At 39.3% G+C, this 16,895-nt stretch overlaps 1 protein-coding gene across 1 annotated transcript in view; it reads left to right on the top strand.

Moving 5' to 3' along the window:
- The first annotated feature begins 1,349 nt into the window (after nucleotides 1-1,349).
- Nucleotides 1,350-16,895, top strand: part of Nalcn (sodium leak channel, non-selective) — a 317,042-nt gene continuing 301,496 nt past the window's right edge. The window contains exon 1 of the mRNA XM_032917213.1: nucleotides 1,350-1,747. The gene's annotated coding sequence lies outside the window, so the exon portion shown is untranslated. The remainder of the gene's footprint in view (nucleotides 1,748-16,895) is intronic.

Here is a 16,895-nt window from a genome sequence, read left to right on the forward strand (position 1 = left end):
TGTTGTTCATATGGGGTCTCAAGCCCCTTCAAGCTCTTTCAGTCCTTTCTAAGATTCCTTCAACGGGGGTCCGTTCTCAGTTCATTGGTTTGCTGTTGGCATTCGCCTCTGTATTTGCTGTATTCTGGCTGTGTCTCTCAGGAGAGATCTACATCCGGTTCCTGCATCATCCATGGGACTAGTGCGGCTTCTAAGCGGGAATCAGATTTGTCAATGGAGATATGACAATTGCAGAGTGGAGTCTAAAGTGCCTGTCTGACGTAGAGTATTGCTGATAGGTGAAACCACCAGTGGCACATGCGGTTCAAATTTTTATCAAAATCTTGGCGTTAAAATGTTTCCTGATCATGTTTTTCTATAATTCTAATTTATAATTACAACCCCATGAGTGAAATACCAGTATGTATTTTAACACTAGCAATAAAGTACTATTTAGGTTAAAAAAGAAAAAAGGAAGAGGCGACAGAGATGAGGAAAAGAACCAGTAGAAAATAAATTAGTTTTAGATTTATCAATATTGAAATTATTTTTAATTTTATTATGAAAATGTTTTAACCCCTTGTCTAAAATGCAGCTTTTTATATAGTTGGTCATTCTGAATATTCTAGAAATTTGATGGAAAAACAATCTCACATTTCTATATATTGTGAAACACTGGTTATTAACATGTCCCTTTAAGGAAACAACAACAAAAACATACAAAACAACAACAGAAACAAACACTCCATAAAAAACCCAACAGGATTGTGAAGATTGGTTTGTTTGTAAAGGTGGCAATTTAAATATATAAAGCTAGAAAATGCATGCTTAGTGTGTGTGTGTATGTGTGTGTGTGTGTTCGTGCGCGCGAGCCCGTGCACACGGTTTTACTCTGGTTACTAGGGATACAATATTTTGTGATGGGCAGTTGTTTTCACTTATTACTTTTAGAGAAGCTTCATCTGATCCTTAGTGCTGCAAATCCAACTGCAAAAGGCATACTTTTGAGTATATATGATGGTGAAATCATAGGCTGGGAACTCCTGCATGACTGTTGCGGCCGACTGCCTTGCAATTACCTTTAGGAGTGAGAATGCAGTGGACAGCGTCTCTGGGGCCTAAACATGGTGGCTGAGATGCGAAATGTCCTACACGTATTCTATTGGATTCTGTACAAGACCCCAGCTTCAGTCTACCCTGGGTGCTGCAAATAGTGTATGGGGTTAACCATGTATGAACACATTTTAGCCTCTATCTACATGACATCATATTTAAAAGACTGGAAACGTTACTGATGTATTTATTATTTAGCACTTTCATACTTAGGAGTGCACCCTTAAGACATCACTGCATAAAGTAGGACTACAGTAGGCTTGCAGGCCTAGAAGTAGGAACCCCTAGAACAGCCTGAGAAGACTGTCCAGCTGTTGCTGAAACTGGCTGCGGAGAGAGGGAAGCCACCTGCAAGTACCAACCCTGGCACTGGCCACCAGCTGCGGCGCTGCCTTGAGCATCCTCTGTAGCTCGCGCCGCAAAGCCAACTGCAAAAGGCAAGCGAATAAACGCAAGGCCAGGATTCCCGCAGCTCTCCCCTTGCCCCTCGCCCATGCGGCAGACGCTAGTGCAGAAGCAGAGCGGAGCTGACTGAACCGCCATACGTGAGGGGCCGCGTCCCCGCCCGCTCAGGCCGGCGCGCCCCGCACGGATCCCGCCTGCTGCCGCTACTGCAGCCTCAGCACCATGACCACTCCGCGCGCCGCGGTTACAGGTTGGTTATGGCCGCTGGCCCTGGAGGCTGCGGCGCGGCGGGCACCGAGTCTTGCACAGGAGGCCGGGAGGCGTCCCGCTAGCCCTTCGCTGGGGCCCGGGCCTGGGCAGGGTCTGGGAACTTGGGAGGCGGCAGAGAGTTCAGTCTGGGGCGCACAGGGAAGGGACCCTGGGAACCACTGGGAGCCACGGTGCGCCCTCTGGCCCCCATGAAAGCTGTTCTCAGGCGGGCCTTGGGAAGCCCTGGGCCTTTGGATGGGGCCTGCCCAGCCTGGGCATCCAGCAGGTGCTGGAGGTGGGGGAAGCAGGTGGCTGGAGGTGAAGCTGCATCCAGACCACCATTATGCTGGCCTGACTGTTTCCGGCCTTCACCAGGGTCAACCTACAACTGGGAGGAGGGTTTGGGGAGTACCTCTGCTCCATCGGCTTTTGGGAAGGCCTTCCAGGCCTTGCCCCACCTCATGATCCTGCAGACCTCTGTTTGCTAATTTGCTCTCATTTTTACTAATTGTCCTGGATGAGCAGCTGTCATTAGAGTGGCCCGCATCATCAAGCAAAGTTTTGTCTTGCCAAAGCAATTCCATTTTGTCTTTGAACCTTTAAGAGCCCAGCTTGGAAGGCCTGGATGGAGTCAGGAAATGGGTCCAGAACTGTGGCCTAGGGGTTAGTTATTTCTCTGCCTTAAATGTTCCTTTGAGACAATATAATGTCCCTGAACCTGGACACTGGGTTCTTTACTAGGAAAAAAATCAGCTTTGGGCCCAAATTTCCAAGGACTGTACTGTGATAGTGGACACACACACACACACACACACACACACACACACACACACACACACACACACCTTTGGGACATTTCCCAATTCCCTGTGGGAGATCCCTGTGGGGATTGGGAAGTAAGGCCCTTGTGGCTTTTTTTTTTTCCCCTAAAGTGGTTAGTCTCTCACATGGGATCAAAAATTAACAGGTAGCTGCTTTTGCTTTTGTTTTTAAATTTTTGATTCCTCGTTTCATAGCTTCTGCTGTGTCTTTGTTACCTGGGAGAGAAGCAGGGACTGTAGCAGTTTCTAAACAGCAGGAGTGGCTTTTTACATCCAGATTGTCCAGATAGGAACCATGCCTTCTCAAATCTCCACAACCTCAGGAACTGATTTCTGAATTGTTTGGTTCTGTGCTGTTCTACATGGGGCATTCCAGTCTCCTCTGATATAATTTTGAGCCAGCTATTTGATAAAACCATATAAGGAAAGGGGGAAACTTGAGCTTTGCCAAATAGCTAAATGTCTAAAGGGCCATTGGCTTCTCTTACCTGTCCACAGGTGAGTAGTAATGCACTGTCATTGGAAAGGATGGTATTAGACAGACTTTTCAAACAAATCCATGATTTGTGAAATGGTAACAATAGACTTATAACTTTGGGTATGACATGCAGGGATATTCAAGAGGAAAATGCAGTTAAAAGAACAAAATCTACTCAGAAACATTTGCTCACAGTTCAGTGATCTAAAGGCTATATAGTGGTGCCCCCCCTTTGTGAATGGCAGTGTATTGCAGTTACTTTTATTTTCTTACCCACATAAAAAGTGACTGTATGTGTCTGTGTGTATCTGTGGAAAAACATATTTATTTTATCATTCATCAGTGGTGCTAAGATAATTTTAGATTTGTATGCCTGGCTGGAAAACAAGTCACATGTAGATCTCAAGGTGTAAGGAAAAGTTCAGTCTCAGCCACGATAGTCTAACATAAGCAGGTATTGAACTAGGATCTCGGTGTTCTATAAAGGAAAGAAATGGGCCTACCCCTTAAGAATCTATCAGGAAATTACCCATGTATTTTCATGTGTGCTTCATCAAGCAGTGAGAAGTACTCCATTCTCATTTGGATCTGGAAACAGTACTCTTATGCTTCAAGAGGCTATAAACTATCCCTGCTCCCAAATGGTATCTGCTTTAGAAATTGAGTGCCTATCCAGTCAGATGAGTCTCATCCGTGTCAAGGACTTTCCCAAGAAGCTTTATTTTGAATATTTGTTAGCTTCTGAAATATTTCTTGTGTTTTTGTATTACAAAACATTATTATACATGTACACATATCTGCATGCTCAAATGTATAACTGTAACCTACTCAGTCTATTGAATGTTTGTGTGTATGTTTTCAGTCTGACAATTTGGTGTTGGATAACCAATTGGTGTGCTCTTTCCTGTGCAAGACCGTTTCTCCTGCGCTCAGCATTCCTTAGTGTCTTGTAGGTTTTTGTGTATTGCCTACAAGAACATATCAATTGCCGTTATCTTGGTTCACCTTATGTTTGGGCAATCATGCTGGTAAAATATATAGTTTTTATTTTAAATAATAAAGGACCTAGAGACAATCAAAGTGTAGAGAAAATAGATATCCATATAGTTTTTTAATAAGCTAATACAAATGAGTACAATATTCACATTTTTTAGTAGCCTTGTTACGCTCAGAACTTTTACATAACTGAGGTCATAATGTTAATCAGTCTTTATGCCATTGGTTCTACATACTATTTATTATAAATATTTGAAGTGTTTCTGTATAGTTTGCTCACTTGAAAACTTTGGAAGACTAAACAGCACTACCCCCAACAACCATAACCTCACTTGATGAACTGTTACATATGTCATTGGGTACTTGTTGCTTCTTCTTTTTCACCATAATGCTACATTAATCAATTGCTATCTTAATTGTTTCTATCCTGAAAAATTAGCAATTATGTTCTTCAGAAGAAGCACACGAGCTTTATGTATATATGGATATTTATCCAAAGACATATATAAAACTTAATGTCATTTTTCATAAATTAACTCTGTAGTGATGTGCGTGTGTGTGTGTGTGTGTGTGTGTGTGTGTGTGTGTGTGTGTGCAACTTCATGAATTTATGTGCCCCACATGTATGCAGGTGTTTGTGGAGGCCAGGGAATCTCAGATACCCTGGAAGTAGAGCCATTATATGACCATTGGGAACTGAACCTAGATCAGCTTAGTTATCACTTCAACCCTACAAAATATAATTTTAATATATATATATACATATATATATACTATATTCCATGCTTTACATATAAACCTGACATTTTTAAAGCATGCTTGAGTGACCTTCCCTCTGAAAATAATTAATAACTTGACCCTATGACCTTAAACCATTTAGAAATTCTCCTGAAAACCAAGTAACGAACTTGAACCTTTATATTGAAACTGAGGTTGAAAACTATAAAAATTGAAAGCTGAAAAAAAGTAAATAAATGCCTGAATTTTTAGGCAAAATAGGGGTGGTGCTCAGTCTAATTTTGTTTTGCTTTTTCCTTTTATTACATAAACTTTAGATAATTGATCAAAGGCATTTTAGTTACAACTGTGCATCCGTAAGTTGAGGAAGACGTGAACATAGATCCTGGACCTTAGAAACAAAAGCTTTTGGGTTGACTCCATAGAGATGTTGTAGTTTACAGCTCTCTCTAGGTGGGTTGTACAACTCTAAGAAAGAGAACAACTTCCTAATGTTAGGATGGTGATGGCTAACACTGGGCCCTGGATGCTAGTGAGACAAATGTTTCAGTTCTCAAGCAGTTTCCCGAGAAGGTCCCATAGCGAGCTGAGCTAGACCCAGAGGAATATGCTCATCTGTCAGGGACTGAACCAGTTAGTCCAGAGGAGGAGCAGGTGCAGAGCTCCAGGGATGTAGCAAAGGAAGATTAGGAATACAAAAGGCCAGAACCCTGTAGCCAAAGGAGTCATTTATGGGGAGATCAAGAGGGAAAATTATATCCAATTATGCAAAGGAAAGAGATGAAAGGAACACTTTGTCTGCAGAGAGGATGGCATGTCTGGAAGATGGCCAACAACGACATACACACATGCTCCTCATGACCAAGAAAACAGCACAAATGGAACACAGCCATGTTTCAGAGTGAAATAGGATCATTTCCCCCTTTCAGATAAAAAAGTATCCAAATACACAGATCAAAATAGGTAATCATTTGCCAGGAAAAATAAATAAAGCAGCGCCAATGTCTACATATAGCCTGGCGAAGATTGAATTTGAAACTGAGAAGGAAAATAGCTCATCAGCATTCTGACCGAGTGTTTGATTTTCTTTTTAAATTGTACGTGTGCAAATTTCAGACTGACTTGATACTCTCTACCCCAAGTTATCAATAAACAGTAAAATAACATTCTAAAAAGTGGGTAATTTTGAAAAATATTACAGAACAGTTCTCCAATAGGCAAAGGATGCATGGAAGGCTAGTTAAACCAGTGAGTTTGAAGTATATGAACATCGGAAAATCAGTTAAATAAGGAGAAAAATTATTTTAAGGCAGTTGTAGTTGCTATCTTCAACAAAGTTCTGAGTATAGACTCCTTAGAAATACAATCAGCATTATAGGGTGGATACTTTGAAGTATTGTTGAATACTAAAAGTACTATGAGTGGGAGAAAATGAGGCTTGGAAATTTTGTGGCCTCTCAGAGCCCTGGGCTCTAAAAGGACATTAGGAATGAACACTCCAGGTGAAAAAGCAAAGAAAATGAAAAAATGAGAACTATACAGAGAAGGGAAAGATAAAAAAATTGGAAATTAAAACAGGGATGAGCCATGGCAAAGTACAAAAGTTCTATCTGTATCAGACAGATAGAAAGAATTACATTATTTCTAGTCTTTAAGTATATTAATATTTCTGTGGCATATGTTGATTGTGTGTAGTGATGAGTTTCTTAGGAACAGTTTCTAATATATCATAGTCTCTGACCATACTCACCTCACAGCCCTTTTCTACTCTTCCTTCCCTGCAAACTGGCCTCCTTTGTTCTCTTTGTCTTTTGCTTTCATTATATATATATATATATATATATATATATATATATATATATATATATAATGTGCATATATATAGACACACACACACACACACACACACACACACACACACACACACACACACACGGTTTTATGTATCTTCAAACAGTCTGGGGACCACAAATAAGAGAAATAGAGTATTGATCTATGGGTCTGGCTTACTTGACTTAATATGATGATCTCCAGTTGTAATTTATTATCCAGAAAGTATGTTTCATTTATCTTTATGGCAGAATAAAAACCCCATTGTGTTTACAACACGTTAACTGACATCTAGCTTGATTCCATGGCTTGGCGACTGGGTGAAGTGCTGCAATAAAGATGGACATGCATTTGTCGCTATGGTATGCTCATTTAGAGTTCTTAGTCCCGGGAGTCATATGGTTTGGCTGTAGGTAATTCCCTGCTGAGAAGTCTCCATGCTGTTTCACAATAACTCGATAATTTCTCATTCCCACCATCAATGTTTAGTAGTTCCCTCCTCTCCTTACCCTTGGTAGCATTTGTTGCTTTATTTCTTAATTACCACTATTGTCTGTGATGAAATGGAATCCCAGTGTAGTTTTAATTTACATTTTATTAATAGCTAAGGATGTAGAGTATTTATTGACAATTTGTATTTGATAACTTGAGAACTATCTCTTCATTTCTTTAACGTACTTATTGATGCATTGTTTGAGTTTTTGCTGTCTGGGTGGCCTTTCCCTTGAGTTCTTTGTATATTCTAGATACTAATCCTCTGTCAGATGTGTAATAATGATCTATACTCATCAGTAGTAAGTATTAGAATGCTGGAAATCAGGCTGCTATTGGAAAAACTGGATGATCTGTTGGTGGTAATGGTAACCGAGGTGGATGACACTTTTGCCAGTAGAAACAAAATGCTAACAGATTTGGTTACAAAAAGAAAAGATTGAAATGGAAAAATGGATGGAACACAAGTAGTATTTCTAAGATCGTAGGATTCTGAACCTTTTTATTAGTATTTTTTTATGACTGTGGAAAACCACTTACCTTTCAAAGCACAAGCTAAATTGTTTTATTTGTTTTCTTTTTAACTGTTATTATTATGAAACCCACACATGATTTCTGGAGTATAAGAAATATTTTCATGAAATAATTACCTAATACTTTTATTGAAAACAAATATTTCTGCAGTATATTATGATCATGGTTCCCACCCCCAACTCTTTCCTGATACTCCCTGCCTCCCTACCCAGCAATGACATGCCCTTTTTTTTTTATCTCTCTAGAAAACAAATACCTTCTAAAAGTAGAAAATATAGAAGCATTCCATACCTAAGACCCACATTTATATTAGCAAGATAAGTCTCTCATGTGTTATAGCCAGGAGACATCAGTTATAAAATTTTATTGAAGTTTAAAAACTGAACAGTATGAAACTGAAGCAGAGAGGAACCTCCTGAACACGAAACATGGAAATGTATGTAACCATTCTTTCCATGGGCTAAAGTACAGACATTAAAATGTATGTTACAAGTAAGACTAAATAATAATAAAACTTGCTGATTTGGGAAGAACTTTCCTTGAATTATCGTTTTCATCTCCCTCAGTTCAATATAGCTAGACAAATAGATAGACAGGCAGATAGAGATATTTAATGGAGAAAAATAACTTCCCTAGTGAACTATAAAAATTTTTCTATTTAAAATACTTCATTCTTTGAAAATTTCATGTAAAATATTCTGATTACATTCACTCCCATTACTCCCTGACAATGCCTAGATCCATTCTCATTCCCCTACCTCCTTCTTCCTGTCTTTACAAAACCAGTCAAATGTGTGCTACCCATATATCCCTTATAAAGAGTCATACACCAAAGTACAGTCAACTAACCAAGGGTCACATCCATAAAGGAAACTGATTCTCCTTCTTATAACCATCAGCTATCCATAGCTCCCTGGTTGGAAAAGAAGCTTGTGAACCTCCCCGCCCCACCCCACAAACTAGAATATTGACTGTTTTGATCTGGTGCAGGCAACCAGGGCTGTGGGAGTTCAAGAGTGCAGCATTTGGCACTGTCACATCCAGAAAAAAAAATGTTTCAGTCTGGTTTTACTCAACCTCTAGCTCTTACAATCTTTGCCCTCTCTCTTCCACAGTGGTCTGATACTTTTTCTTAACAGGCTGCATAGATAGCAATAACCTTCTATCACCATTAAAGCTAGCAATCAGGAGGAATCACCCTGGTCATCACCAAGTTGATTGTTCTATGTGCTGTGACTTCCCTTGAATGTTTAGTCTGATGTATCCTGAAGGTCCTCAGAAAAATAGTGTTGTCTGTTGCCATTGCTTCTGGTTTCATACCAGAAGTAGATAGTAATACTCCTTTGCTGAAGAGCTCCCACACAGGCACATGTTGACATGGATGTTAAAGGACATCTCTCAAGGGTCAATTCTCCCCTTGTAGGCTAAGAGAGGCTTTAGAGACTAATGACTGGATCCCATGGTGATTTTTAACATTGACATTTTTTCTTTAAAATTTTTGAACAGCCACATTTTATTCAGGATGTCAAAGAATTAGAGATGTTTGTACTTGAGGAGAGGACAAGGACTTGTTTGGCCTGTTGACTGAATTTTCTGAGTAAAGGCTGACTCCATGACTTCCTTATTCTTCACTTTGTGGTCAATAGGGAATCTAAAATCATCAGATCTATAGAAGCAGATAGTAAGATGTTGGGTTCCAGGGCATATAGAGTAAGAAGAAGTGGGGGATTTCTAACTTCTAGGCATAAAGTTCATTTTTGCAAAATGGGTAAATCTTAGATATCGGCTTTATGACATTGTTTCTATGATGAATAACATTAATTACTCAAAGCTTTGTTCAGATGAAATAGCTATATATTAAGTATTCTTTCAATTTAAGATAATTTGTACACATACATACATACACACACACATCTGTATATTGACTATTGAAGAGTGAAACTAGGGCCTTGCCTCTCCTGGGCAAGTGCTCTACCATTGAACTACCTCCAGCCCTGTGTTTACTCTTTATTTTGAGGAATGACTCTCAAGTGCTTGCCTTGGACTGACTATAGAGAACTGATGATTTGAATTTGTGGTCTTCCTGGCTCAGATTCCTTAGTAACTAGGATATTAGGCCTACACCAATAGTCCCAATTAATAATTTTGTTGTTGTTGTTGCTGCTGCTGCTGTTTGATTAATTTGTTTTAACTGCAAATCATGTGTAAATTTGTTCATGTGTAACAAATACAGACTTGTTTCCCCCTGCCATACTATGCTAGTTTGAACCTGTAGGGTTACAAGACAAGAGGAGCCTCAGATATTATAGTTTATTCTGAATTCTTTTACTAAACTCAATAATGTTAAAGGTCAAATTACATTTAATTTTCTTAATTAAAGCAACAACAACAACAACAATACTCAAATCCTTGATAAAGTGATTACATTGCTTTTAGCATCCTTTTAGAAAGAACCAGAGAAAAATAGTATACTGTTGTTACTTGGACTGTAGGGATTCAGCATTTAAAAAAAAAATAGAGGATTCATTTTCTGTTTCTAGTCAGTAGCCTTTTAGAAAAAGACAAAGGAAGTGTCTGTCTTTGAAGATGGAACTTGGATGTGTTTGTTGGTGTCTGTGTGGTCACTCACCTTGGGTGGCCTGACATCCTGTTGTCAGAAACAGTAAAGCCTGCAGCAATCTGTTTTTGCAGAACAACATCTGAGTAAGTGAAGGTCAGGACACAAAGAGAAAGATTGCATTTGGGAGAGGGAGAGGAAAAAGGAAGATGGAGGAAAAAGAGAGAGAGGGAGGGAGAGAGGGAGGGAGGGAGGGAAAGGGGGGAAGGAAAGGAGAGGAGAGAAAAATAGCATACAATCAAAATCAATGCAAATACTTTTAAATACTAGACTACAAATTTGTTTGCCTCTGGATTTTGATTAACACATTGAGGATAAAAACTTCTTCAGAAAGAAAGCAGGGACTGGGAACACTGTGTGATGCATAGCAAGGTCTCAACAGTGTTCTTAGCTCTGAGGTGAAAAAAATAAAGGATTTTACAAGTAATTATAAGGATTCTGTAATGGCAGGAGAGAGCAGAGACAGCTGTTCTGCTGCAACCCCCAGGAGTCAAAATTTCCAACACATCTTAGTCCTACTAAGTGACACTCTCCTGCCCCCTGTGATGTGGCCTAGGCTGTGGATCAGAGAAAACCACTTACCCTCCTGTCTTCCTTCTGAGCAGAAGCCAGGTGGGAGGAAAAGCTACAACCAGCTCAAAAAAATTCTGAGCAGAGGATCTCCAGAGGGCTGAAGGAAGCTTCCAGAAAGATCTGAAGAAACTGCCATTTCAGGCCTAGCGGCGGGCATTCTCAATTTCTTTTCTAAAACCTGGGGTAGGTGGGACTCAGAGGCTCCTATCTCGTTCTCCGGGACAGACAGAAAAATAGTTCCATTCATAAAGCCTCCGAAGGCTCTGATAGAAGCAAGGTATAAGAGGCAGGCTCACAGAGGGAAACCCAGGACCCTGCTCTCTGCCAGCTTAGCACACCCTAACTGTGTGAGCGCCCTCTCTAAGCCCTAGTTTTATGGTAGAAACTAGACAGATACCTGGTTCATTCAGACAGGATTAGGGGCTGAAATGATCTATGCAAAGTCCTGCACCCAGTTCATGGTGAAAAAAAAAAAAACTTACCAAATGAAATGATCTGAAGTTTTATTTATCTTCTATTTTTAAATATATTATTATTTTATGCATTGGTGTTTTTTGCCTTTTGTGTGTGTGTGTGTGTGTGTGTGTGTGTGTGTGTGTGTGTGTGTGTGTGAGACACCTGGAACTAGAGTTAGAAGTGGTTGGGAGTTGCTACGTGGATGCTGGGAATTGAAACCAGGTCCTCTCCGACAGCAGCCAAAACACTTATCTACTAAGCCATCTCTCCAGACCCCAGTTTAAAATTTTAAAAAACACAGATTTAACAATAAGTGAATATCATTTACACAGCACCATTCTTTTTTTTTTTTTTCCCATCTTTATTAACTTGAGTATTTCTTATTTACATTTCGATTGTTATTCCCCTTCCCAGTTTCCGGGCCAACATCCCCCTAGCCCCCCCCCTCCCCTTCTATATTGGTGTTCCCCTCCCCATCCTCCCCCTTTACTGCCCTCCCCACAACAATCACGTTCACTGGGGGTTCAGTCTTGGCAGGACCAAGGGCTTCCCCTTCCACTGGTGCTCTTACTAGGATCTTCATTGCTACCTGTGAGGTTGGAGCCCAGGGTCAGTCCATGTATAGTCTTTGGGTAGTGACTTAGTCCCTGGAAGTTCTGGTTGCTTGGCACTGTTGTTCATATGGGGTCTCGAGCCCCTTCAAGCTCTTTCAGTTCTTTCTCTGATTCCTTCAACGGGGGTCCTATTCTCAGTTCAGTGGTTTGCTGCTGGCATACGCCTCTGTGTTTGCTGTATTCTGGCTGTGTCTCTCAGGAGAGATCTACATCCGGTTCCTGTCGGCCTGCACTTCTTTGCTTCATCCATCTTGTCTAATTGGGTGGCTGTGTATGTATGGGCCACATGTGGGGCAGGCTCTGAATGGGTGTTCCTTCTGCCTCTGTTTTAAACTTTGCCTCCCTATTCCCTCCCAAGGGTATTCTTTTTCCCCTTTTAAAGAAGGAGTGAAGCATTCACATTTTGATCATCCGTCTTGAGTTTCATGTGTTCTGACACAGCACCATTCTTAACACATATAAAAGTTCTTAAGATTAAAAAACAAACGTTTGAGAAGAGAGATGCGTCAGGGTTAATGGTGCTTGTCAAAATACAGCTGGTGACATGAATTTCATCCCAGGATCTCATGGAAAAAAGGAGAGAACTGAGTTCAGAGAATTGTCCTCTGACCCCATCTCTGACCCACAGTCCTCTTATAGAATGAACAATCATCAATTAGTAATTATTTATTATTATTATTACTATTATTATTATTTGAAATTTTCAAACAAGGTAATTTGATCATATTTATTATCCTTCCCTAGTTTCTCCTAGTTCTACCATTTTCTTAAAAACAAGCCTTTGTTGTCCTTACTGTTTTTTAAATCCATCAAGTCCACTTCTAGTTGTTATCTTCTATTTAATCTGTATTTCTCTCGAAGATGTTGTGTTTTCTCTAAATTTTGAACAACAGGAGCACAACTATTTAGTTACATCTATCCATCTGTTCAATCTCGTATCAAAGATTAGAGGACACTGCAGAGAGAAATATGGAGGCTGTGAGCTTAGAGTGGATTTGGGGTCTGACGAGTGGATTTTCTTATTGAATTTCATTTCAATGTCTGAGCATAACCTTTGCAGACAGACATACATTCCTTATGCCTCATGTTATAAGCATCTATTTTATAGTTTGCAGACTCATGGTGTATCCACTTAAGAACTGATGAGAAGAAAAGCTAACTCTAGGAAGTGAAGAAATCTTAAGACGTGAGACCATCAGGCTGGAATGAGTAAATGTTTTTCTCCTCATCTTTTACATTTAGAGGAAATGGGATTGAAATACAGTAGGTCATTTCTAGGAGTTATTTTAATGTCAAGTGGGTAATGATCTCAGAAACAAAAAAGGCAGTTTGATTATTCATGAGAAATTTGACCTTTCCTTTTAAGAAAATTAATAGACATTTAAAATAAACTAGTAGTGAAAACAACTGTAAAGAAAATAAATTAGTAAAAACAACTTCAAAATTAGGAGATGAAGGATGTCTGTATGATTTCACAAATAGTAATGTGTGAGGAATATATAAACCCTGATCTGTTAAAAAATATCTCCATCCTACTGTTTGTTGAAAAAAAAAACCTTTATTTTTAATTCAGTAGTTCTGTGAGCTGCACTGTCTTGGCTCACACACTAGGTCAAGTTTACTCCTAAGACTCATTAGTCTATAAAATGATTCTTGGGAAAAAATGAGCGAGCTAATGTATGATATACCTAAGACAATGTATGGTATATAATAAGATTCCAATAGACATTTTAATTGGAAGGAGTCTGCTTTTGCATGAGAGTAAAGGTAATCTGGAAAGAATTGAATCAAATGAGCTCATCATTTCATTATGAAAACTTTCATGTTTCACATAGTGTGTGTGTGTGTGTGTGTGTGTGTGTGTGTGTGTGTGTGTGTGTTTGTATATGTGTGCATTTGTGGTTCTGAAGCTACTTACCTATAGTTAAACACACTGACTGAGGAATCCATTAGGTTTCATGTCAAATTTTGTCACTTCCTTAAAATAGTTTTGACTGTTTAAAAAATGAAATAAAATTAGTAATTAAGCAGCCACTAACCAGACAACACTGGGATTGCTATATTTGAGTTTCAGAAAATGCTGTGGAGTTATGTACTAAGCTGTGAGAGCTCTAAGATGTCATGTCTGGAGGGAATGGAGGGAAATAATGCTAGACTCCGTTATTGGTGCCTTGGCAGGCCGTGCAAATGATCTGGTCTAGGAGAGGAGTAGGGCTGTTGGTCATTGAACACAGTGATGGGACACCTGTCAGAGCAAGAACAGGTATAGAATCAGAGTCTCAGGGTTCATCTGTGTTTCGAGGGTAGAATGAAGGCCATGTGGACAGTCCAAATGGATGCTGGATAACAGACAATGTGGCAAAAGCAATGGGATATTTTTCCTAATTTAAATAACGGTGTAAGACATACAGTGTTGTGTGCATTTGCTCTAAGTGCAAATGTCTTCCTTCTAAGAAGGAAGTCGGCAAGGAGAACTGTTGACTGTTATGGAAATAATGGTTGTCCCTATTTCAGAACCAGGAACTGGTGTCCCCATTTGTCTTCAAGTATTATTATCGTTTATTAAAGTATGGTTTCGATTTAAATGTGAAAGCGGGAAAAAGGTTACTAGGAAATCTTGTTCAAACATAAATCTTTTATACTTGTCTGTTTGTATATGTCTTCCTGCATATGTGTACACGTGTCATGTGTGCACAGTGACTACAGGGACCAAAAAGAGTATTGTGAGATCTACTAAAACTGGTCTTACAGACAGTTGTGACTTCAGGAAACATGGGTCCTTTGTTAGAATAGCAAGTGTTCTTAATTACTTAACTATCTATCCAGCCACTCAAACATCACTCTTAATAGCTTCTGTTTGGGGTTCTATGGCCATATTAAGAAAGTATTGGCAGAGACAAGAATTAGAGCCTTGAAATAGGAATTGAAGTTGCAATGCCCAAACCAACAAATTAGTAACATCAAATTCAATTAAATCCCAAAATATGGGGTGACATCAGAAACCAAATCTAGAAAGACATGGTTATGCTTGTCTGCCTTGCAAGGCCTTGATATGGACTAATACTAATGAACTTGGGAGACAAGAAAGGCACAGAAGGAACAGAAATGTTTGAAGGTTAGATTTATTTGCTTAGGATTTTATACAAATTCATATCTATTGATAAAGATTTTCAAAATAGGAAAACAAAAAATGTAATAGAAGTGTTTGAAAATGCCATATTAAATGACTACATGAATAGAAAATGTATGTGAAAATAAAGTCCTAAAAGATATAATTCATATCCTGTTGGAGAATAAGATCACTAAAGGTAATGTCCCAAGGAAAAAAAGAACATACCTGATAAGTACTTTTCCTGAAGCCCAATGTCTGACACACCCATGTGCTCAGCCAACATTTAGAAAAATGATTGAGTCCCTCAAATTGGAATTCCTAGTAACTTTAATATTTGTTTCTAATTCATTTTATTCATTTCCCTAATTTTTCTATAACAAACTAGCACTGCTTGTATTGACGAAAATAAAATGAAATAAAAATGGGTGCATTTAATGACTTAACTTGAAGTTTATGTATTTAAAATTAGGAAGGGCCTAGACAGTGTACTGTCCTAGCATGTTTCCTGGGTCTTTGTTCACCTGATATTTCAGAGGCATTCTGCAAATCTACTTTCCCATGTCTCTTGCCCAAAGCTCAGGAGTATAGAGTTAGCAGTGAGCTACAGAAGACTAGGGGAGCCAGTATGTTGGGGGTGGGAGTAAGAGAGCCTTTCTTTCAATTAATCAGCCCTTCTGCCTTCCCAACTGCCCTGCCTTTAAATCAACTGTGTTACCTGTTGTAACAGAAACCTGTATCAGTCAGGTATTATGGGGAAAATACTAAATAATTTTGTCTAATGCTAAATCTGTACCACCCATCAATGGTGGGAGTTTTGCTTGCTTGCTTGCTTGCTTGCTTGCTTGCTTGCTTGCTTGCTTGATTGCTTGCTTGCTAGCTTGCTGGCTGGCTGGCTGGCTTGCTTGCTTGCTTGCTTGCTTGCTTGATTGCTTGGTCAGTATAATTATATAGCAAGAAGAGAGGAATAGAATTTGGAAGGAATGATGGCTGTTCTCCCAAAGGCATTAAAATGGATTTGCAATTAGTAGTTAGAGGATGTTATTTAACATTTATTTCCCAAGTTTTTCCGCCCAAACTATAGCAGAGCTACAGAGCTCCTCGACAACCATACACAGTAAAGTGGTGTGTGTTGTCGTAGGCAAATAATTTCACTTGTGCTCATGAAGACTGCAGAACTCGTGTATATCAATAACCCAAAGCAGTGGTTCATGACCCTGTATTACCACCTAATGAAGAGAAAGAAATCAGTGACTGGCGCCTTCTTCAGGGATTCTTATATAAAATAAGTGCAATGACTTTGCCAGGTTGGTGTTTGTTTAAACTGTTCTCTTTAAATGGTAAAACTTTCAGTTATTGCAAATCATACACAGACATTAAGAAAATGTTTCTGAGTTAAATAAGGTAATTAGGAATAACGGATTGGCAGCAGGTGATAAAGTGGGCACAGCTGGATGAAGGATTTGAAGTAGCAGAGAAAGGCTGGAGGAGGAGAAATAATGGTGCCTTTAGCCAATTAGTGTAAAGCAGGTGAGTAGAAAGATGAAAGTAAACACAGGTAGAACCCGGGGATTCTCCATGAAACGTGAAGAATGTGATGTGTGTATGAAAAAAGAAGGTGATTTCTAAACTCCAAGTGTCTTCCTTGTTTCCTGCTACAAAGTAAGCACACGCTGTAGTATCTGACACAGAGTGGATACCTATATTTTCCCTGGGAATGAATAGAGAGTGAATATGTAATTGAAGGAATAACAAAGAAACAAGATGAGCTGAAATTCCAAGAGCTGTAGAAGTGTTCTTGTAACATTTCTTAGTTCAGGCAACTAAGGAATGACATTATGCAGGCTGAGCAGGTTATATTAGGAATATGTATGTATGTATGTATGTATAC

The sequence above is a fragment of the Rattus rattus genome, chromosome 12 (genome assembly GCF_011064425.1).
Source record: "Rattus rattus isolate New Zealand chromosome 12, Rrattus_CSIRO_v1, whole genome shotgun sequence".
In the NCBI taxonomy this organism is placed as follows: Eukaryota; Metazoa; Chordata; class Mammalia; order Rodentia; family Muridae; genus Rattus; species Rattus rattus.